The 23,995-nt window shown below is 37.2% G+C and overlaps 1 long non-coding RNA gene across 1 annotated transcript; it reads left to right on the top strand.

Moving 5' to 3' along the window:
- The first annotated feature begins 13,219 nt into the window (after positions 1–13,219).
- On the top strand, positions 13,220–23,748 carry LOC140986418 (uncharacterized). The gene is made up of 3 exons (XR_012176939.1): positions 13,220–13,327; positions 23,305–23,390; positions 23,479–23,748. It is a non-coding gene; the product is annotated as an uncharacterized lncRNA (long non-coding RNA).
- Positions 23,749–23,995: the final 247 nt, after the last annotated feature.

Genomic DNA, 23,995 nt, shown 5'->3' with positions numbered 1-23,995 from the left:
TATCCCAACTGATCAAATACACTGGTCCAAACATCAGTTTCGAGGACAATTTCAAAGGTAGAACTGTGGGTAAGGGTAAGCTTATCCATGGTAACTTTACTTTTAAAGATGTTCTATTAGTAGAAAACCTAAAGTATAACTTGATTAGCATCAGTCAGTTATGCGACAGTGGATTCTCAGTACAATTTGACAAAAACTCATGTTTAGTCAAAATTTCAACTGATGAAATCATACTAACTGGCAAACGTTGTGGAAACACATATAAAGTCAGTTGGAATGATCAAACTTATGCATCAGTTTGTTTTATTGCTTCCAAATCATCTAAAAACTGGTTGTGGCATAAGAGACTAAATCATTTAAACTTTGAATCCATTGCCTATCTGAGTAAACATGAACTTGTAGCTGGTTTGCCCAAAATAGATTTTTCAAAAGAAAAACTTTGCTCAGCATGTCAGTATGGTAAACAAGTACGATCCTCTTTTAAAAACAAGGGATGTAAATGTTCATCCCGATGCTTAGAACTGTTGCACATGGATCTCTTTGGTCCTATACCAGTCATGAGCTTAGGAGGAATGAAATACACCTTGGTAGTCGTAGATGATTTTTCAAGATTTACTTGAGTTATTTTTCTTAAATCTAAAGACCATACTGCTTCGCAACTAATAAAGCTCTTCAAAAGACTTTTAAATGAAAAATCAGTTGGAATTGATCGAATCAGATCTGATCGAGGAACTGAATTCATCAATCAAACTCTTTCAAATTTCCTAGAAAATGCTGGAATTAAGCATGAACTCTCAGCAGCCAGAACTCCTCAGCAAAATGGTGTAGCTGAGAGAAGAAATCGGACTCTTAAAGAAGCTGCCAGAACAATGCTTGCTGATTCTGGTATTTCTCAAAGATTTTGGGCAGAGGCAGTAAACACTGCGTGTTATACTCAGAACAGATCAATGATTAATAAGAATCATATGAAAACACCATATGAGATCTGGCATGGAAGAAAAAGTATAATTACTTATTTCAAAATATTCGGCTGCAGATGTTTTATTCTTGATAATGGTAAAAATTATTTAAAAGCGTTTGATGCTAAATCTGCAGAAGGAATATTTCTTGGATACTCATCAGTTAGTATAGCCTATAGAGTCTGCAACAAGAAAACCCTAAATGTTGAAGAATCAGCTCATATTGATTTCGATAAAACTGAACTAACTAATAAGCCAACTGATCAAGTTGAGCTAGTTGATCGACTTACAGATATCAGTTTGGAAGATGATGACAAAAATGAAAGTCATGGCTATCAAAACATACTTCAAACACCTGAACCAGAAGTACTGGACCAATCAGATGTGCAGGAAGTCGTTGCTGATGATCAGTTGACAAAGCATAATGATAACATTCAAATACCAGTTGACGAAGCACCAACTGAGACTGAAAACTGTGTTCAGTTACCAACTGAAGAAATTGCTGATACAACAAATACTGAGTACAGATGGAGAAAATCACATCCACCTAAACTGGTAATAGGAAATCAATCTGATCCAGTAAGAACTCGCAATCAAGTACTAAATTTATTTATCTATTCAGCTTTTGTTTCACAACTAGAACCGAAGAAAACTAATGAAGCTCTTGCTGATCCTAACTGGGAAAATGCAATGCAAGAAGAGCTAAATCAGTTCACTTATAACAATGTCTGGAACTTAGTTCCAAGACCAATTTCAAAAACTATTATAGGTACAAAATGGGTATACAGAAATAAATTGAACGAGGATGGTTCAGTTGTACGCAATAAAGTAAGATTATTGGCGCAAGGATATAGGCAAGAAGAAGGAATTGACTATGATGAGACGTATGCTCCAGTTGCAAGACTGGAAGCAATCAGAATTTTTCTTGCTTATGCATCACACAAGAAATTCAAGGTATATTAGATGGATGTAAAGAGTGCATTTCTGAACGGTCAACTACAAGAGGAAGTATATGTTGAACAACCCCCAGGTTTTGTAAATCACAACTTTCCTGATCATGTATATCATTTGAACAAAGCCTTATATGGCCTTAAACAAGCTCCCAGAGCTTGGTACGAAACTCTTTCAAAATTTCTAACTGATCATGATTTTTCTGTTGGATCAGTTGATAAGACCTTGTTCAAATTTTCTAAGAATGATCACATTTTATTAGTTCATATTTGGGTCAACGATATCATATTTGGGTCAACTAACCTCAAATTATGCGAAAAGTTTGCTAAGCTAATACAGGATAAGTTTGAAATGAGCATGATGGGTGAACTGACATTCCTTCTTGGACTGCAAGTGAAGCAACTGGAGACTGGTATATTCATCAGTCAGACTAAATATTCAAAGGAGCTGCTGAAAAAATTTGGCGTGGAATCATGTTCAGCTGCAAATACTCCCATGAGCTCATCAGTAAAATTGGTCACTGATCAAGGGGGAATATCAGTTGAGGCGACATTATATCGAGGTTTAATAGGTTCATTGTTGTACCTAACTGCCAGTCGTCCTGATATTGTATTTGTTGTCTGTATGTGTGCTAGATTTCAAGCAAATCCTAAGCAATCACATTTTTCAGCTGCTAAAAGAATTTTGAAATATCTTAAGGGTACACAAAATGTTGGGTTATGGTATTCTAAAGACTCTACTTTCAATTTAGTTAGATATTCAGATGCAGATTATGCAGGATGTAAGCTTGATCGCAAAAGTACAAGTGGATCTTGTCAATTTCTAGGAGACAGACTGATCTCTTGGTTCAGCAAAAAGCAGACATCCATAGCTACCTCAACAACTGAAGCAGAATACCTTGCTGCTGGTAGTTGTTGTGCACAACTAATCTGGATCCAGCAACAACTGAAAGATTATGGAGTAATCACAAATGAATCGCCCATATTTTGTGACAATACGAGCACAATTGCCATCACCTATAATCAAGATCTTCACTCAAAGACCAAACATATAGATGTCAGGCACCACTTCATTAGAGATCATGCTTTGAAGAAGGAAATCAGACTAGAGTATATTTCAACTGAGCAACAAGCAGCTGACATCTTCACCAAACCATTACCCGAGACTAAGTTTTCTTACTTTCGCAATATTCTTGGTTTAATTGACTTGTCTTAAAATTATTATTGATGCTTTCTTACTAATAAAATTATTTGCAGAAAATCAGAACACAACAACAAATTGGAAATGATACTTTATTAAGAATAAAATCGATTCCATATTACAGAAGATAACTTAGAACCAATTGAATCTTGCCATTCTGTAATCAAATTATTCAACTCATAAATTCGGATTCTAGAAAATGATTCAGTTGTAGAAATCTTTTCAATTACATGCCATTCCTTCCATAGCATTGCATGTAACAGAACATTGTCATCAACCAGGTCTGTAACATGCTTGACTTCAAAACGATCAATGTATTTTCTTGCTGTTGCTGCTTGAGCACGAGAAAGAGCAGCACCACTACTACTTATCCTCTGCAAATCATGAATTTTGAACCATGTTGACATCACTTTCGTCAAGACATATTCCTCCATCGTTTTCTTCAACTCTTTTAAATAACGACTTAATTGCTCAGTAACTTGAATATGCGTACTGCTGCATGCATCAGAATTACTTGAATCCGGCATATTGAACTGTTATTATCTCAAATTTTATCTCTATCGTCTTTTTTATAGACAGATAACATTAAATGTTGAAGAAGCTAAAGAGTCTCGAGTCAACCGAAGCGTTTTTCTCATTTACCCAGGCTTCTTATTTATCAGTTGTTCATTATCAACTGATATCAGTTTGTCATTTATTACTTAATGCTTAACTGATTTCAGTTCATAGTCAACTGATATAAGTTAGTCTTTCATCAGTTCATCTGTTTAAAGTTCGCAATTCATACATATAACAACTGATGAAGTTTATCATTTGCAGGAAAGATAAAAACAAAGTTAAGCTCATATAAATACTTCATTCAACCATAAACATTTGCACGGATTACATCATCATATTTTTCCTCTACAACAATTATCCACATTTTCAACCAATCGGATAAAGGTGCGGTAGATGTCTTGTCAAAGCCCTGAGAAACAGCTATGCGCTTAAGGATTTTCAGTTCCTTCGAAGCATTAGCTGATAGATTTGACCATCCTTAAAGACGTCCACCCACACAGCTATGTTCAAGTGCTCCCGCAATTTTTTCATCTCTGCCACCAGTTCAGGAGTGGTAGCCTCCCCAGTATTATACAGGAACTCAAGCTTCTATAACTTTTCCCAGTAGTGAAGACTCTTATAGAAGACTTCATCTTCTATAACAGCCTTCCTGGTCTCCAGAGCAAACTGCGAAGCACTCGAGCTACTCGTATCTGCCATTCTTTTTGTCTTGAATATTTTCACCAATATGACTGAAACTAACCGTGTTACTTCTATTTATAGCCGAAAATCAGGGAAGCTGAAGGGCCGTCAACGTTTCAGCAAACGATAATCTTTCTAACCCTTAAATTTATNAGAGTCAACCGAAGCGTTTTTCTCATTTACCAGGCTTCTTATTTATCAGTTGTTCATTATCAACTAATATCAGTTTGTCATTTATTACTTAATGCTTAACTGATTTCAGTTCATAGTCAACTGATATAAGTTAGTCTTTCATCAGTTCATCTGTTTAAAGTTCGCAATTCATACATATAACAACTGATGAAGTTTATCATTTGCAGGAAAGAGAAAAACAAAGTTAAGCTCATATAAATACTTCATTCAATCATAAACATTTGCACGAATTACATCATCATATTTTTCCTCTACAACAATTATCCACATTTTCAACCAAGCGGATAAAGGTGCGGTAGATGTCTTGTCAAAGCCCTGAGAAACAGCTATGCGCTTAAGGATTTTCAGTTCCTTTCGAAGCATTAGCTGATAGATATGACCATCCTTAAAGACGTCCACCCACACAGCTATGTTCAAGTGCTCCCGCAATTTTTTCATCTCTGCCACCAGTTCAGGAGTGGTAGCCTCCCTAGTATTATACAGGAACTCAAGCTTTTGTAACTTTTCCCAGTAGTGAAGACTCCTATAGAAGACTTCATCTTCTATAACAGCCTTCCTGGTCTTCAGAGCAAACTGCGAAGCACTCGAGCTACTCGTATCTGCCATTCTTTTTGTCTTGAATATTTTCACCAATATGACTGAAACTAACCGTGTTACTTCTATTTATAGCCGAAAATCAGGGAAGCTGAAGGGATGTCAACGTTTCAGTAAACGATAATCTTTCTAACCCTTAAATTTATTTTATATCGTCACTTTAATTATTCTATGCACCGATTAAGGGGGAATATCAGTTTTTGAAAATGTTAACTGAGAGGACAATTGTTTGTGAATTCTCAACTGAAATGAATCAGTTTCCCAACTGATTGTTTTGCTGGATATTTACAAATCTTCTCACATAAGTTAACAAATTAAAAAACCTTATTATATTCCAAATCAATTGAAGAGACTGCAGTTTCATAACGTGGCCTATTTTAAACCGCTCACTTTTTGCACACACGCTTACAGCACACGTACACATATTTTTATTCAAATTTTTTGGACTGACACATGTCCCAAATTTGAACAGTCACGAACAAATGTACTATGCCCGCTTCAATTCAGTTTTCTTTCTTACGCATACAATCAGTTCCTAAGAGCATACTAATTTCAAAGCTTATCTTTTACGAATTTCAGATCATTTTATATTTTGAAATGGCTAATGAAATCCCAGCTCACATGTTGAACGCTATGGCCATTGATTTTGACTCAGTTTTATCAGTTCAAGAAGCTGGTGTTAAGAACGTCTTTCTGAAGATTGAATCTGCTGGTCTCAGGATGTTTTTGGGCAATCTTCGCAGGAGATATACCCCAAGGAAGTAAATGAATTTTATCTGAAGGGGTTTGTCACTACTGATGAGTACGTCAGCTTCTCTGAAGTCAAAACATCTGACATTGAAGAAATGCAATCTTTGCTATCTGTTGATGGGCGGAAAATTAAAGTTTCCGATCCTAAGAAGGAACTGAAGCATGAGGTTCAGTTATTAGCCGACATTGTGGCGAAGGGCATATTGGCCAAGACCGGCTCTTATGCTGCCCTTACTCTTGAGAAATTCCAAGCGATGACCATCATCATGGGAGAGAAGAAAGCTAACTGGAGGCACATTATTTTCAATATTCTAAGGAATATGCTTCAATCTACCAAACAATCAAGAGGCTTTGCCATTCCAATCAGTTATCTTCTGAAACTAAAGGGATTGGTAGCTGACAATGCTGGAAAATCATCAAAGTTCAAAGTCTTCACTGCCAAGAACATCTTGCCGCCAAAGACCAAACTGGACATTTCTCCCAAACAGTTTTTGAAAACCAAACAGGAGGTTGGGACGCAACCACCTGCTCCAACACCAGTCAAGAAGGCCAAAACTTTGGCCCAACTGAAGACTGCAAAACGAAAACTGATTATCAGTGAATCAGATTCGGAGAAAACTCCTTCTCCTAAGCTTGTCAAGAGACCGAGGACGCAAATAACTAAACCAATAACAGCGGTGAAATTCATTCCAACTGAGAGTTTGACTCAATCAGCTGCCCAACAGCCTATTCAGGCTATACCTTTGCAGGTTGTTCCACCTGATGATTCAGTTACTGAAAAAAGGCACCCGCTAAAGTAAGAGCTCCCTTGACTCATGTAAATTGGCGTACCATTTTGCCTCGGGCCAGATCTAAAGGCGTTATATTGAGGGAACCAGTGGACACCACTCACTCTGGTTTGGATATTCCTCATATTCTCACTACTGAAAAAGGAAAAGGCAAGCTAGTTGAAGAGCCAAGGCCATCTAATGCCATCCAAACTCACATTGACCTGGTTTGGGAACAGGTCAATGCATTTGCCACATCGAAACTAAAATATTTTGATAGTTGGAAGAAGTTTAGGACAGAGATTTTTGCCAAAGAACTGAAGCGCAAATCCCAACTGAAAAATTTTATTAAACTTGAAGAGATTGTGTTGAAAATAGTCAAAGCTGCTACGATTTCCCAGGCATTGGAGAGGCAAAAATATTTCTTTGATCAGATTCGAGCCAAAAAGCTGTCTAAAATGGTTGAAAAGCTGAAATCCAACTACAATCCCGTAGGTCCAACTGCATATTATGATAGAGCTGTGTTCACCCAACTGGACACAGATCTTAGTGGCCTACATATGGAAATCAGATTTTGGGAACATGATCAGGAATTGGTTCCCTCTGAAAAATCCTCCAGTTCAAAAGCAAAAGAAGATACACTCTCCTCCCAGCAGAAAGAGCCATCTCCACAACCAGTTGCTTAAAAACATGTTCAGGATGTGCCACAATCATCTGCTGTGGAACATCAGATGTACTCTAAAGCTGAGCTGACTTTTGCCAACATTGATGAAATTATTCCAGCAGTGGCGAAAGAATCTCTTATGAGTGAACCCATTTCTGAAGAAGTTGATCACTCAACTGATCAAATCGCTCAAGAGGTTCCTATCTCAACAGAAGTACCGGTTCAGTCTGTTGTTTCTGAAATAAAGGATCAAATAGTGGTGGCTAGCCCATCACCAAATCAACAGATTGCTGAAAATGTGGAGGTTGGGTTGATTACTGCTGAAAAACTTCCAACTGATGAGCCAGCTCAAGTCTCAGCTGATTTTCAAGAAGATGCATCAACTCATGATCAATCAACTGAAGATCCTGCAGTCTCTCCTATTCAGCAGAAAAGTATCTTTGCTGATCATCATCAATCTTCACCTCCTACAGTCCAAGTGGCAGTAACTGAAACAGATGTTCCAGCATAGACTGTTTCTGAAACGGTGATATCTGATAAGACCATGGTGGTCTTTGATCAAGTGTCAACGGAACCAGGAACGTCTTGTCAGTCTCCGCCTCATTTTTCTACAGATCTTGATAAATTTCTTGAAGAAATTAAGGACATTCAGCAGAATATGAATGAAATGATCAATCATGTATACAAGATTCAGCATACTCAATTTGAGCATTCTCTGAAACTGGAACATTCTGAAAAATTCAACTATCAGAAGCTGACGACAATTCAAGATGCTTTAATATCTCTCTCTCGAACAGTGGATGATATTCAGAAGAACAGAGGTTTGGTTAAGAGTCTCTCAGTGACTCAAGACTCTATCAGCAAAAGAGTTGATGCTGAGGAGACACTCGTATCAAGAAAGATAGATGTACTTCAAATCGCTTTAACCTCTGCTGTTGAAAACGTATCCAACTCTGTCAACTTTCTATCAACAGATGTTCGAAAATTATCCTTGAAGATGGAGTTGTTTGACAAAAAGTGGGAAGAAATCAAAGAGATTCTAGAACAACAGAAGAAATCTTCTCGTTGAAGAAAAATCTCTACAAGTCTATCTTGTATTTGTGTGGATTATTATTCAGCTGATCAAGATCAACCTCTTATTTTATCTACAATGTTTTCAGATGATCAATTATTATTTACTTAGTTTTGTCAAACACCATAAAGGGAGAAATTGTTGGAAACGAAATTCCGGCGTTTGACAAAATATGAACCAAACTCTAAATTATGGAGTTTGACAAACTGATCAACCAACTGATACGCGCAATTATATTCAGCAACTGGACTTAACAACTGAAATCAGCAGATCTAATAAAGAAAACTGATCAGTTGGAAACCGATCAGTTGATATATTCAGCCGTATGCTTCCTTCAACTAAACATGTCTCGGGAAAGAACATTCAACCGACAAAGAGACATAGCAGATTGCAACTGAATATGAAACACCGCACTTCAGTCAATACAGCTTAGAACAACGCATTTCGGCTAAAGCAATTAAGACGCCGCATTACAATAAATGAAGCAAACAATGCCCAAGGAATGATGAAGTGGCAATCAACGGATACAAAGATTCAAACATATCTCAAGTTACCGTTGGAAGAGAAGCTTATAAATATGACAGAAGAACAGCTGAAGAAAAGAAGAAGAGAAGACACAGATCACTCTATTCAAAGCTTGCTGTTACTCTGTCAAAATCTTAGCTCACCCTTACTTGATTTATTCGTAGCAGTCAAGGCTACAATTTGAGCTCACTAGCACTTTGTAATAATCGTTAAATTCGATAGTGCTAAGATCAGTTACGCACTGAGAACATTTTGTAATACTAAGAGTTTCAGTTTTTGGCAGTGATAAGTCCAAACTGAAGTGGGTCAGTACAAATCTTGTATTCGATCAAAGTCTTTTAGTGGAAATCCTATCCTTGAGATAGAAGGGGTGACGTAGGAGTAATTGAAATCTCCGAACATCCAGAAACAATCCTTGTGTATTTTATTTCAGTTTTGTATTCTATCTTTCAGTCAGTTAATTTCCGCAACTACTTCAGTTTAACTGATTGTCATTGACCAGCAAGATTTCGAGAATCAGTTTCTCACCAAACTGAACTCAAAACTCAAAAAAATCAGTTTTAATTGTGATTGTTTATTCAACCCTCCTTCTAAACACTCTTATTACGGTAATCCATCCTATCAGAACCTCCAATTCACCAATATTGATCATTACTTGGTAAGTTATTATCATAGGTTGTTACAAATGGTATATAATATTACAAGGAAATTAATTTCTTTGTCTTGTAATATCAAATACTCTTTCGAATTCTCTCCACCTTTCTGGATATCTAAGCTTTCATATTGTTGAAAAGCTTTTTAGTACTTGTTAGGCTTCCTGGACATGTGTTTTCCCCCACATGTGACTTATTATTCTATCTTCTTGACAAGATATTCTTCTTGATTCTAATATAAGACTTTGATTCTTTTGTAGAATCGATTTGTCTTCGATCTGTATATATGTTTCTTGTATTAAAGGAAACTTGATTATTTCTGGATAGATTGCTTAGCAACTTTTCCAAATATTCATGGTATTTCAATAAACTCATTTATAATAAACAATGTTGAGTGATGTATATTAGATAGAGCATATAAAATTTGATATGTAATGTTAAAGCTCGACTGAAATCTCGATCTGCCAAGTTGTAGATAATTCTTGGGTAAATTACTCCTATAATTTTCATGTACATAGATTTCATCATATTGTTCTCAGTATTTAATCTTGAATATTACTATTCGTTTATTGTATATAGCAATGTCAATAAGTGAATCCATTCATTCTTTAAAAGTAGCTTTTATCATAATCTGGATTGCTCCGATATGAATCCAGGATACGGTTCGTGCTACTTCTATCTTTAGTTTTTGCAATTACTCCTTAATTTCTTCAGAAGGAATTAATTGCATCTCCATCCGGTTTCCCGTAAATTCCATTGGTATTATAATTTCCCTTCTGGAAACTTTATAAATTAGATAATGCTTTCTGTTTCTTAGGCCAAGATTTTCTTAGAACTTTTCTACATGTCTTGCAAATAATCACTGATATCTCTGTATGCTATGATTTTCTCTCATGATCTTTTGGACCATGTTATGAGATCTTGTTGCTTTACTAAATAAACCAGACAAGTCTTCATGTGTTTCGTGTCGAAATACATCGTCTTCAGTCAGATTCTGATTCTGTTCCATCAGCTTATCCGTGACCCAATATTTCTTCTTCATATATACTCTTGTCCGAAGAAATATCTTCAATCTTTTATACTTGAACTAGAACTTGATAATAAACTGCTTCTTCAATATCCTGAGTTGGTTCGAAGCGTTTTATTCCATTTTTGTCATTTTCTGAACTGTTGATCGAAATATGACCTCTTGCTCAAAATGCCAACAATTACAATCTTTAAAATTTTCACTAGATTGGGGTTAAGCTCTTTTGAAAGTTTTCTTTTTTGGTGTACGTATTGTGCTTCGAGATGAGTTCGATGCTTGGGATGACATCCTACTTCTTGATGGTCCACTTTACCCATAATTGTAAGATCTGGTTTTTTTTTTTTTGTCTAGATCATACTGTTTTTTGGTTTCTAAGAACTGCTTCTAGTGCTTCCCCTTCTAGCATAAGGACGAGATTTAAATCTCTTCATTTTCTGACTTTGTGGCTTACTTCCAATGAATGTTGGAACATAGTTTTCTTTACAACGTAAAAGATACGTTTATTAATACCTCTTAATCATTTGCAATTCTTTTGTAATACTGTCATATGACATCATTCTGCCTATTTTCTTTGAGAAAATACGACCTTCGTGCCAAAATATCTGGATTGCCAGGGACATATTCCCTAATTAGCATTTCTTTTTAGGGACTTGACATTTTGGCGAAGAAAATTTGCCTTGCTTTATTTTCTTAAACCCCCGAATTTCATCTATATTTAGTGAATAATATAATATATTCATTGACCAAACATATTTATGTAATTCAAGACTATACAGAGTTTGAGTATATTTTTTCTTCTCTGTGTTGACTGTTCAAATAGTTTACCTCTATAAATTATCCTTTAAATACGATAGTCATTCTCTCAGTTATCTCACAACAAGATTCTTCGGCTAGGACTAATTCTTTGGTTTCGGCTGAAGTCATGTCCTAGACGATTTAAATTGATCCTGTCAGACTAATTTTTAAAAGTTTAATGAATCATTCTTTGTTGAGATCAAGAGTTCCTGCTGCGAATATCATAGCCGGTACATCAAAGTTAAGCATAATCCCGTAAGGATATATTAGTTCTAAAAGAGACTTCTCATGGGGTGTTTGATGCAAGAAAATTTGATTTCTCGTAAGAAAATTTGATTTCTCGTTGACCTTGTTCCCGCTAATTGTGCTTCTCCACATATATGAAAATATGTTTGAGGTCCTCTCATATTTGTATTATGAGATCCCATAATTTCCCTTAGTGGTTCACAAAAAGATTACCAAGTTATTGAGGGAAGTTCACCCCCCATTGTATTAATCTTCAGATATATAACTTTGAAATTCACAAAAGACTCTGCAAGGTCTTGAAGATTTTGTAGACCAATCATTTTTATAGTTGTCATCAACTTAGTTTCTTTGATGAGACAATTTTAATCAGAATGATCATTTTTTATTCGTCGATTAAAGGTTTTGGTATTACCATGACAATTATTCTTTGGTGTAATAAGCACCGAAGGATGGTGGTAATATTCATTCCGAGATTCTTTTACTAAAATTTGGTTTTTGTTATAGAGTTTGAATTCATGTTTGAAAATACTTTAATGTTCCAAGAATTTTTTCTTGTTTTTTTAAAGATTTCTTCAATTTTATGTTGTATGTAGTTAGCTGATTACCATAGTTCTGTACCATCTTTTTGATCTCTCTAAGATCTCCGAAGAATTTAGAGGAATCCGGGACAATTTCTAGGAACATATTACTTTGAATAATAATTTTACGGATTCTGTAGGACCGAGCGCTTACCGCTTTACCAAAAGCTATATCTGGTGGTAATAGTGCAACTCAAATCTTTTAAACCGCACAGCAGCTCAAGCACCACGGTTCGACCGCTCTACCAAGCAGAGACAATTATTGCACCCAACAATCTTTTTCTCAATAATTGCACTCCTTGCAATCAATGGGAATCGAACCCGTGACCTTGACTCTGATACCAATTGTAGGACCGAGCGCTTGCCGCTTTACCAAAAGCTATAGCTGGTGGTAATGGTGCNCTTGTAAATATTAAAAAATATTGAGATAAGTCATGTAAATTTTTAATCTCGAACACATGATTGGATCTCTAGCTTATGATAAAAATTTCTTGTTCAAACATTTAATTACACAATAATAATACACTGTATGTTCGAAATAATTTTACATCGGTTCTAATATAATTTTTGGCCAAATTATAAAATTAAAGATATTTTTGATATTTTTTCGAAATTGGAGAGTTTAAACTAAAATTTATGTCCTAAGAAGTAAATTCTAAAGTGAAATTTGAATCGATGATTTTTTTCTAATTTAACATTAATTAAATTATATAATATAAATTATTATTATCATTATTGCTATAATTAGATGAGGTGTAATGTTCATGAAATGACAATATTTCCTTGATAATTTTATTTTAAAATATTATAAAGACACTTTAAATTTTTTATTAGGTTTTAAAATTCTCTTTCGTAAAAATAAATTAATACAATAATAATAATCATATCAAATTAATTCATGTACACGTATCATAAAATTTTCACATAAAAATTAACTATTTAAAACAAAATGGACCACCCAACTTAGTTGGTTTATCCTATATATATCCACGGCCCAGTTCCATTTACCCATTTAGCCTCTCCGGTTTAAAGACCTTCCACCATCTTCAGCTCCGCCTCCTCCACCGCCCGCCGTTCCTCCGCCTCCGCCGTTGTTCAAGTCTCATAAATCATAGGTCTGGGTTTGTTGAATCTCTTACTTTGCTGTGAGTATCTTCATATTTATTTGTCATCGGTGGTGCACTATCGATACATTAATGGTGATGACTGAACTTCAAAATACTATAATCAATTTCACCACTTCGATTCAAACTGTGTTTGTGTTTCTATCTTAAGTTTCGAATTTTCGAAGATTAATTTCCTTGTAATGTTTTTATGCCTTATTCTCTAACTGTAATGGTAAAGGCCGGATGTTTCTGTTTATCCCACCTTATTTATTCAATTGTAATTTCATTTCCAGTTTTCAAAGTTTTGCTTCATCTTCATTTGATTTTCGATCTTCGTAGGCTCATTAACAGCTGGAGTCTGAAATTTTCAACTTGCACAAATTTGAATCGAGCTCTAGCCACCGCTCAAACATGATTTACAACCGAGATATGTCATGAAAATTATAGAGCATTTAAATGGAGAAGCTATTCCACTTAAAAGACTTTTTTAAGACAATTGATGTATATGGAGAACTTTTTAAAAAGTGCAAAAAAAATGCTTGAGGTTTTTTAAAATAGAACACTTGTAAAAACCTGAGAAAGGTACTCTTAATGTATAATATTTGTATCCATTCTGATCTTTTAGTTAATGTTGTGCATTCAACTTATTAGCCTAATGTAAAGCACAAGGGGAGAGTCAATGTTGGCGCAGCAGAAAATATAGCTCCAAGTAAAACATCCTATTTGAGACGTGGTGAATTTCATGTTTACGTTATGCTGACAAGTACAAGTTGATAAGGGAATCAAATATTTTATACAAGCATGCACATATTTAACTTTTTTGGTTAGAAACTGAATTAATTAATATGTAAAAAGATACTATCATTTTCCTATATGTTTCTGTAACATGTTAAACTTATATAACTTATATGTTTTACGATTTCAAATAAACATCTCAGATATTTCTTCTATAAATGTGTTTATTTCTATCATAGCTTTAAAGTGCTGCAAGTTTGTAAGATCAAGTTGCACAAACTCCAGGGAGTGTTTGTATCTTCTGCTGACCTATACTTTCCAGCTTCCACTGCCACAAAGCAGCTTTAGTAGTAAATATTTTGGGTTTGAAATGTTATCTCTGCATATATGTGTGTTTGTCTGAGTGCACTGTGTGTGTGAGGGCGGTTGAGGGTGGGGAAAGGAATATATGAAGCAAAATAAATTTATCAGATGTTACTACTATATCATGCTGAAGTGTTTGATGAAGTCCCAATCGTAATGAAATATGATCAGCGTGATATTTATTCATAACTGGTAAATTTTGTTGATTTTTTTCATGAAATTTGCTATTATTATGTAATGCCTTTGGTCTTATCATGAAGAGTAATCATCGTAATATATGTTGCATTGTACAATTCATTTATTCTAAATCTGCTATACAAAATCACATATTTGTGTTAGTTCAATTGCTTTATGCATTTTATTTTGAAATAGTTTGTGTATTATATCCAGGATTAAGGATTAATTTAATGCAGAAAACATGAGAAAATAACAGCGATGTGCATTAATGTGTTTTTGGCTAGTTGATGCTACAATGGTCTTGTAAAACTTGTTTATTGGCATTGACGGACAGTATATTGTACAGGATACTACTTGTAGATTACTGAAAATTAAGTCAAAGAGCTCGGTGTTGATTCATTTGTCACCCTCCAAATCAACTGCAAATAATGAATGACAACATATCACTAGACCTTCCTGTGCCGGACAATATACTTCAGCCATTATTAGTTGCATCTGACACTACTACTTTAAATGAAGCGCTGGAGCATCTCATTGACATAGCCAAAACTTGTGATGGCAGGTTAGACCTTGCTTCCAAGTTAGGGATGGCAATGAGCGGGGGTGGGGGTGGGTTTGTCATCCCCATCCCCGATCCCATCCCCGATTCTACCTAATCGGGGAATCCCCATCCCCGACCCCACTTGAAATACTTTTTTTTTTATGGAACTTCAAGTTTTCATTGAATTGACACAAAATTTTTTTAATTTGACTTAAAAGAATATTGATACAAAAATTCAGTGACTTACATAAAACTAATATAATTTAAACAATACACATATCATGACATTAATAATCCATAGTTCAATCTCCTCAAAAAAAAAATAAAAAATCCATAGTTCAATGAATAAAAAAGATCAAACTCTTTAGCATCATCAGATTACTTTCTTCTCCATTACGTCACTCCATGCAGTAATCAGTATTACTGTTAGTGCATGACTCCGACTCCTACAAAATAATAAGACAGAGAAAAAATATATAAATTTAAAACACTTTAATACAATAACAAATAAACAAAAACAACTTATTACTTACATATATATTAGAATCATTGTCAAAACTTTGATCATTTGAAGCTATAGAATCTAATAAGACAAAATAAATAAAAAATATTATAAATTAAAAAATAAATAAAGTATCATAAACAATTTGTTTTGAAACTATTTAATACCTTGAGTTTCAAGGCATGACCAATCTCGAGCACACATCAAAGCCTCCACATTTTTAGGATGAGGTCAATTACAGTAAGCACTTAAAACTTTCCCACTAGTACTTAATGTTGATTCAGAAGCAACATGCGTCACATGAATGGCCAACACATCCTTTGCAATATCATGCAAAATGAGATATTTGATCTCATCCGTCTTCCACCAGCATAAGATATCAAAGTCACTTGTATTTCTTGGCAAGAGAGATTCTTCTAAATAATAATCCAACTCCGACTTCTCAAGTTCAGTATTAGTATGAACATCTCAAATTTATCAGCATAACTACCACGCTTAGGAAGTGGAGGCCTTAAATATGAAGATTGTGAATCTTTCACTTCCTGAGATTGTTTGGATTTCTTTTTGTGCTCTCCAACAACGTCGTACAACTTTTTCTTTATTTTTCAATCTCAAATGAAGACATATCACCATAAACAAAAGGATAATAAAATTGAATTGTCTTCATCTTGTACCTCTGATCTAAAATGCTCCCAATTGCCAATAAACAATTCATCACTTCCCAATACTTTTCAAACTTTAATTTTATATTCGTTGCCATTGTATTCACAACATTATCATCCGGAAGAAGCCAATCATCAATTGCCAACTTAATATCACAAATAGTTGAGAAGAAAAGATTTATAGTGGGATATTTAGTCCCTGAAAACATATCTGTGGCATCATAAAAAATCTCCAATCTAGAAGAAATATCTTACTTTTGACCAATCTTCTTGTGTGGGAAATCTTTCATATAAATTCTCACGGTGTTTCAAACAAGCAAACACATCTTTATATTCCAATGCAGTGCTAAACATTAAATATGTAGAGGTCCAACGTGTTTTGCAATCAAGTTCCAATTTTTTAGTGCTTGGAACCTTCAATTGTCGAGCTATTTCAATAAATTTTTCATCTCTTTTTGGCGTTGTTGTCCAAAATCCGGCACTATACTGAATTGTTTCAATACTACTACTAATTAATTATAGTCCATCCCTCACAACCAACTTCAAAATATGGTGTTGTGGCCTTCGAGATATATTCCGATCACTTGAACAGAAATTATAATATATATTGTAAAGGAAAAATAACTGAATGCTGTTACAATCACTCTCTCTCTCACTAACAGAATGTTAGTAGTTTACTCACTGAATATTTCTGAATACCTCACTACCCAACCTCTCCTCTCCTTTTATTCTTACTTCTCACGTGTTCCCTTCCCCCTCCTAACATATACGTTAACAATCTTGGGCCGGATCTTCTCTGACTCTTCCGGTAATGGGCTTGATAATCTTGGACTCACTGAGCTCAATAGGTTTGGGCCCATAACATTCCTTGCCTCATCAAAATTCGCCTTGTCCTCAAGGCGAAATCCAGGGAACTGTGTCATGAAGTTTTCCTTGTCTTCCCACGTGGCTTCCTCAACCGTTCTTCCTCTCCATTGTACCAGCAACTGTGGGGCAATCTTCCCTTGTACTCGCTTAGGTCTCTCGGCCAAAATTCTTTCAGGTTCGAAATTGAGAAACAAATCAGTATCCACTTCACTAGGCAATTTAATTTCATCAGGCTCTCGACCCACTGCTTTTTTCAGACATGACACGTGAAAGACCGGATGTATCTTGGATCCTTCGGGCAGCTTCAAACTGTAAGCCACTTGCCCTACTTTCTTCAGCACCTGATAAGGCCCATGGTATCTTGCTGCCAGTTTCTGAAACACCCTTGTAGAAACAGAATTTTGGCGGTGTGGTCGTAACTTCATATACACCACATCGCCTTCTTGGAAATGAACTTCTCTACGCCTTTTGTTGGCGTATTTGGTCATTCGTTGTTGAGCCCGTTCCAAGTTGTATTTGAGCTGCCTCAAGAGTTCATCTCTGTCCTCCAATGCTTGCGAGACTGCATACACCTTAGTTTCTCCTGGTAAGAACTTAGTTAAGGTAGGAGGTTTTCTCCCATACACCACTTCAAATGGAGTCATTTGAGCAGCAGTTTGATATGAAGTGTTGTACCAATATTCTGCCCAGTGCAACCATTGTGACCAACTTTTGGGTTGTTCGGAGCAGAAACAACGCAGATAAGTTTCCACACATTTATTCAAAGCTTCACTTTGTCCATCTGTCTCCGGATGATAAGTCGTGCTCATCTTGAGTTGAGTTCCTTGTAGTCGAAACAACTCAGACCAGAATATACTCATAAACACTGCATCTCTGTCACTGACAATTGTCTTTGGAATCCCATGTAACTTGACCACGTTGCGTGTGAAGATTTCTGCCACAGAACTGGCAGTATACGGCCGTTTAAGGAGTAAAAAATGGCCGTACTTAGATAACCTGTCAACCACTACTAATATTACTTCATAACCCTTCGATTTTGGCATCCCCGTAATAAAATCCATAGCCAAGTCTTCCCAGATAGCTTCTGGAATCACCAATGGTTGCAGCAACCCTGCTGGGGTTGCAGCTTCATACTTCTGCTTTTGACACACCCCACATTCAGCCACAAACTTGTAAATATCCTTTTTCATCCTTGGCCAAAAAAAATTATTGGCGATCCTTTTATACACTCGAAAAGCTCCTGAGTGTCCCCCAATAGGAGTAGCGTGAAATTCAGTTAACAACTTTGAGACCCATGCTGATGCTGGTGGAACAACCAATCTGCCTTTGAAGAGCAGACACCCATTAATCAACGAATAATGTTTGCTGCTTTCTGGAGCCATTCTCACCTTTTCTATGATGTGTTTGAACTCAGGGTCATTGTTCACCGCCTCTTGTATCTCTTTTACCCCCATCCATTCTGTTTTTGTTAAAGCATTCAGCTCTCCCTTGTCTTCCCTTCTTGATAGTGCATCTGCTGCCCCATTTTCTGCTCCCGCTCGGTGCTTTATTTCAAATTCATAACCCAACAACTTGGCCAACCAATACTGTTGGTCCGGCGTGGTTATACGCTGTTGTAACAGGTTCTTCAAGGGCTTATGATCAGTTATCATCACAAATTTACGTCCCAACAAATAGTGACGCCAATGTTGAACTGCCAAAACTAAAGCCATTAATTCTCTCTCATATGTCGATTTGGACAATGCTCGATCCGCCAATGCCCTACTGAAAAAGGCAATCGGCTGGCCCTCCTGGGCCAACACGGCTCCTACTCCTACTCCCGAAGCGTCACATTCTATCACGAACGCTTTAGAAAAATCCGGCATTCGCAATACTGGGGCAGTAACCATAGCTTGCTTGAGCTTTTCGAAGGCTCTTTGGGCTTTCTCCTCCCACCCAAAGTTGTTCTTCTTCAGCTGCTCGGTGAGTGGTCTTGCAATCTTACCGTAGTCCTTAATAAACTTCCGGTAATATCCTGTTAACTCCAGAAATCCCCGCAGTCCTTTGGTGTTCTGTGGTTGTGGCCAATGTACCACACTTGCAACCTTATTCTGATCCACTTCTACCCCCTGACCCGTGATGACATGCCTCAAATACTCCACCTGTTTGACTCCAAACTAGCATTTTTTTTAGTCAATACCAGTTGGTGTTGCTGCAGTACTTGTAACACCACTTCCACATGTTGCACATATTCCTCCCAACTCTTACTGTAAATTAAGACATCATCAAAGAAAACTAATACAAATTTTCGCAAATAAGGGCGCAATACCTCATTCATGGTAGCTTGGAACGTGGCCGGTGCGTTTTTTAGCCCAAAGGGCATAACTAGAAACTCGTAGTGGCCTTCATGTGTTCTGAATGCCGTTTTGTGTACATCAGCAGTTTGGACTCGAATCTGATGGTATCCAGATTTGAGGTCCAGCTTAGAAAAGTATGTCGCTCCATGTAATTCATCAAACAACTCCTCCACCACTGGAATAGGGTACTTATCAGCAATGGTAATGTCATTTAATGCTCGGTAATCAATGCAAAAACGCCAACTCCCATCCTTTTTCTTCACTAATATAACTGGGCTCGAGTAGGGACTGTTGCTGACTTGTATCACTCCTGAAGTGAGCATTTCCCTCACCATCTTCTCAATCTCATCTTTCTGATGGTGAGCATACCGATATGGTCTCACCGATACCGGCCCACAGCCCTCCTTTATATTGATAACATGATCTTGGCTCCTACTAGGAGGTAATCCACAAGGTTCTTGAAATACCTCTTCGTAGTTGGCCAGAATGTTGCCCATTGCATCCTCACCTTCTCTCTTTCCTGCCCCACCCTTTTTTTCTCCCTTCCATTTGAGTAACACTGCTCCACAGAATTCGACCTCACTCACCTTGGCAATCCCTTTGAGGGATACCATGGATCTGCTAAGGGACGGGTCCCCCTTTAAAATAACTGCTTGATCAAGCCTGCTAAATCGCATCTCCATTTTCTTCCAGTTCAACACAACATCCCCCAACGTCCGAAGCCAATCAACTCCCAAAATGAGGTCAATGCCCCCTAACTCAAACAAATATCCTTCAATCAGGATTCGGCATGGCCCCATATCTACCTCCAACTCCCTGCATACCCCCTGACACGACACCCGACACCCGTCCCCAAGACACACCCCAAAAAACACGTTCCTGTCAACAGCGAGCCCCAATTCGGATATTAATTTTTTTGAGATGAAATTGTGGCTCGCGCCACTGTCCACCATTGCTACTACCTCCCTTCCAGCCACCCTCGCCTTCATCTTCAATGTTTGTGGGTGGTTTATGCCGTTGACAGAGTACAAGGGCAACTCAAGGGTGTTGTATTCCACGTGAGTTTCCCCCGCCTCTATTGCTTCTCTCCTCGCCTCTTCGTTTTTTTCCTCTAACTCGACTTGCTCCCATTTGCCATCTTCTTCTTCCTCTGCTAGAATCGTCACTCTCAGGCTCTTATTTACACAGCAGTGCATCGGGTGGTAGGGTTCTCCACATTTGAAACACAATCCTTTCTCCCGTCTGTGTAAGAATTCCTGATGAGATACCACTCTGCCATCACGACTTTTCTGATCTGGTATTCTCATCGCTCCTCCAGTCCCTCCTCCTGCTTGGCCCCGAGGCCCAGAACCATGAGATTGCGGTGTAAGCGAGTTTCGTGCTCTCTGCTCTCCTGGGCTCAGTGTTCGCAGATTGTTATTGGGCTGTGGGTAATTTTTGTTTCGGTCCCTATCATGCACTGGAGCCTGATTGGCCCAGCCCACATTAGTTACCGGTTTCTGCGCATACCCCAAGCCCAATCCGAATTTACTTCTTCCCCGATCCACCGCCGTCCCATACAATTCTCTCTCCAGCCCTCTTGCCAACATCATCGCACGATCCACCGTTCGGGGTGCGTGCACAATCATCCTCCGCCGTATCTCCTCCCTCAGCCCACTCATGAAGTAGCCGAGGCTTTGATCTTCCTGAACCTCTCCCAGCTGCGCAATCAACATCTCAAAACGCTCGATGTAAGCGTCCACCGATTGCTGCTCTTGATTCAGGGATGCCATTAGTTCAAATGGGTTGGCATCAATTCCACTGAAACGTTTGATCAGTTCTTCTGCAAACCTATCCCAACCCATGTTTGGAATCCTTACTTTCATCGATCGGAACCAATGCACAGTGGTACCCTGCATACAAATGTAAGCTAGCTTGAGCCTGCAATTCCGTGGGGTTTCGTGGACTTCGAAATACTGCTCCATTTTCCCCAACCATCCCAAAGGATCCTCTCCTTCAAAAGCAGGTAATTCAATTTTCTTCAATGCCATCCTCACTTCCTCCGCGCCTTCCTCCTGTTCCCTTTCCAGGTGTGCCACGCTTTCATCCTTCTCGTGCATCTCGTTTCCTACCCCGGGTTGTCCTCCCCCCTCATTGCTCATTACCGTTGCTCCTCCTTCTGCCTTGATCATTTGTTCCATTATTTCCCTCAGACTTAATAATCCCTCCACAGCTCTATCGATCTTATCCAGCCTACCTTGCACTTGTGACATGTTGTCTTGCACTCCCATCAACGTCTTCTCCATGCTTTCTATCTTGGCTTCTGATCGGGTGCTGGCCATAGTATTCCGTCGCTCCCTCGTATCCGGCAGGTCAGACCAATTTGTTGTGGCCTTCGAGATATATTCCGATCACTTGAACAGAAATTATAATATATATTGTAAAGGAAAAATAACTGAATGCTGTTACAATCACTCTCTCTCTCACTAATAGAATGTTAGTAGTTTACTCACTGAATATTTCTGAATACCTCACTACCCAACCTCCCCTCTCCTTTTATACTTACTTCTCACGTGTTCCCTTCCCCCTCCTAACATATACGTTAACAATCTTGGGCCGGATCTTCTCTGACTCTTCCGGTAATGGGCTTGATAATCTTGGACTCACTGAGCTCAATAGGTTTGGGCCCATAACATATGGACACAACACCGCATGTGAAATAATGTACCTCATAAAATAAGTGAACTCGGAGGAAGCTTATCTAGAATAAGCTCAATCATAGCATCATTAGTTGTGCAATTATCAACAATTAAAGTAGATAACTTACGATCCAAATTCCAATCCAATAGGCAATCAACAAGGCATTTGCAAGGACCTCAGCAGTATGTGGACACGTCACATATATAAACATAGTAAAAAAAGAAATATAATAAATTTTGACAATGATAGTAATATTATTAATGATAAATACAAGTACAAAGTTAAAGAGAGAAGAAAAAATATACCTCACAAGCCGACTTTGTAGTTTCCATGAAGCATCGATGAAGTGTGAAGTGATCGCTATGAATCATCTTTTTTGATTACTTGACGTCCACATATCAGTTGTCAATGCAATCTGACTAGCAGTTGAATCTAATAATTTCATTGTTTTATCTTTTTCATGCTCAAATATCTTCATTATGTCGTTCTTAATTGTGTTCCAGGAAACAATTTTAAATAACGGTTGTGAGGCATAAGAGTACCTTCTAAAGCCCACATGATCAACCATAGATAGTGGGTACTCATGCAATATAATCATATTCGCAAGCTCTGCCCTCTCGTGATCTTGGTTGAAATGGTATGTCCCAACATTGTTATCCCATCATTGGATTTGTTAGTTGCAATAGAGATTGTTTTATAGTCTTCTGTTTTGTGTGCAAACATGTTTTTATGTGATCAAATAACTGTCGGGTACCATTCTTACTTTCACCACCTAAATACTTTTTACAATCATTGCATATCGCTTTCCATTTTCCTCCAATTAGCTTCCTCTCAAAATGATCCCATGCAAGAGATCTAAATTTTCTTTTATTTCCATCATTCGCTCCCCTAATTTCAGCATCTGAAGTCTCATATTGAGATATTTCATTTTCCTCGATTGAAACAACTCTCATTTTGCGATGCAAGTACTTGACTTATCACAGTTGGAGCAGCCTCAACCTCTTTATCATTAAATTTCATTTGAAATGATATCACATAATTTGCATAAGAGATGACCAATTATTGGATTAAGTATGTACAAATATAACGATAAAAATTTCACTTTCATTCTAGGCTTTTGGTAGTCGGACTTAAGAGATGATACCTCTATCCGTCGGCCAAGAGGTTGGCCCGAAGCTAGTTCGACTGCTCTACTTCGTCGGAGCCGGAGGTACGCGGACAATAATCTCTGGCTAATTCATTGTTCTGCTTCAGTTTTATGTTAATCGAAAAGTTCTATTGTGTTTTTCGTTTTGAAGTTCTGTGCACCGTGGGGATTAACAAATGGAAAGATCTAGAAAGAAAGTCAATGATTAAGAAGCAGCAAAATGTTGACGGTGGATCGCCTCTGCAGAATCCGTCTAATGTGGTACAAGAAGTTGCTAAATAATGATGATTTTGTTTGTTTTTTTTGCTAGAGACTTTAGAGATATTGAATTAGGGTGTTAATTTATGCAATTGGGTTGTCTTACAAACAGCTTTGATTCTGTTTGTTATGGTTTATGGATTGCGTAATAATGTTCGTTTTATGCTTCCAATGTAGGATGATTCGATCATCATTTCTATCACAACTCACGGTAAAGTAATCTTAATACCGTTACCAAAGAAATTGTCATCGGACAGTAAACTAACAAATCAAGCAAAATTTCAGGCTAAATTTGCTCCGACACAAACACCATATACATTTGTTAGAAGATTTTGATTGCTTGATTTCCAATCTTTTATTAACTCGATTACAAACTCTTCTTTGCCAATTTTTTTTTTTTTAATTTTGTT

Source organism: Primulina huaijiensis, chromosome 10, assembly GCF_012295235.1.
Source record: "Primulina huaijiensis isolate GDHJ02 chromosome 10, ASM1229523v2, whole genome shotgun sequence".
NCBI lineage: Eukaryota > Viridiplantae > Streptophyta > Magnoliopsida > Lamiales > Gesneriaceae > Primulina > Primulina huaijiensis.
The sequence above is the reverse complement of the archived record's forward strand: the minus strand, read 5'-3'. Positions and strand labels throughout refer to the sequence as shown.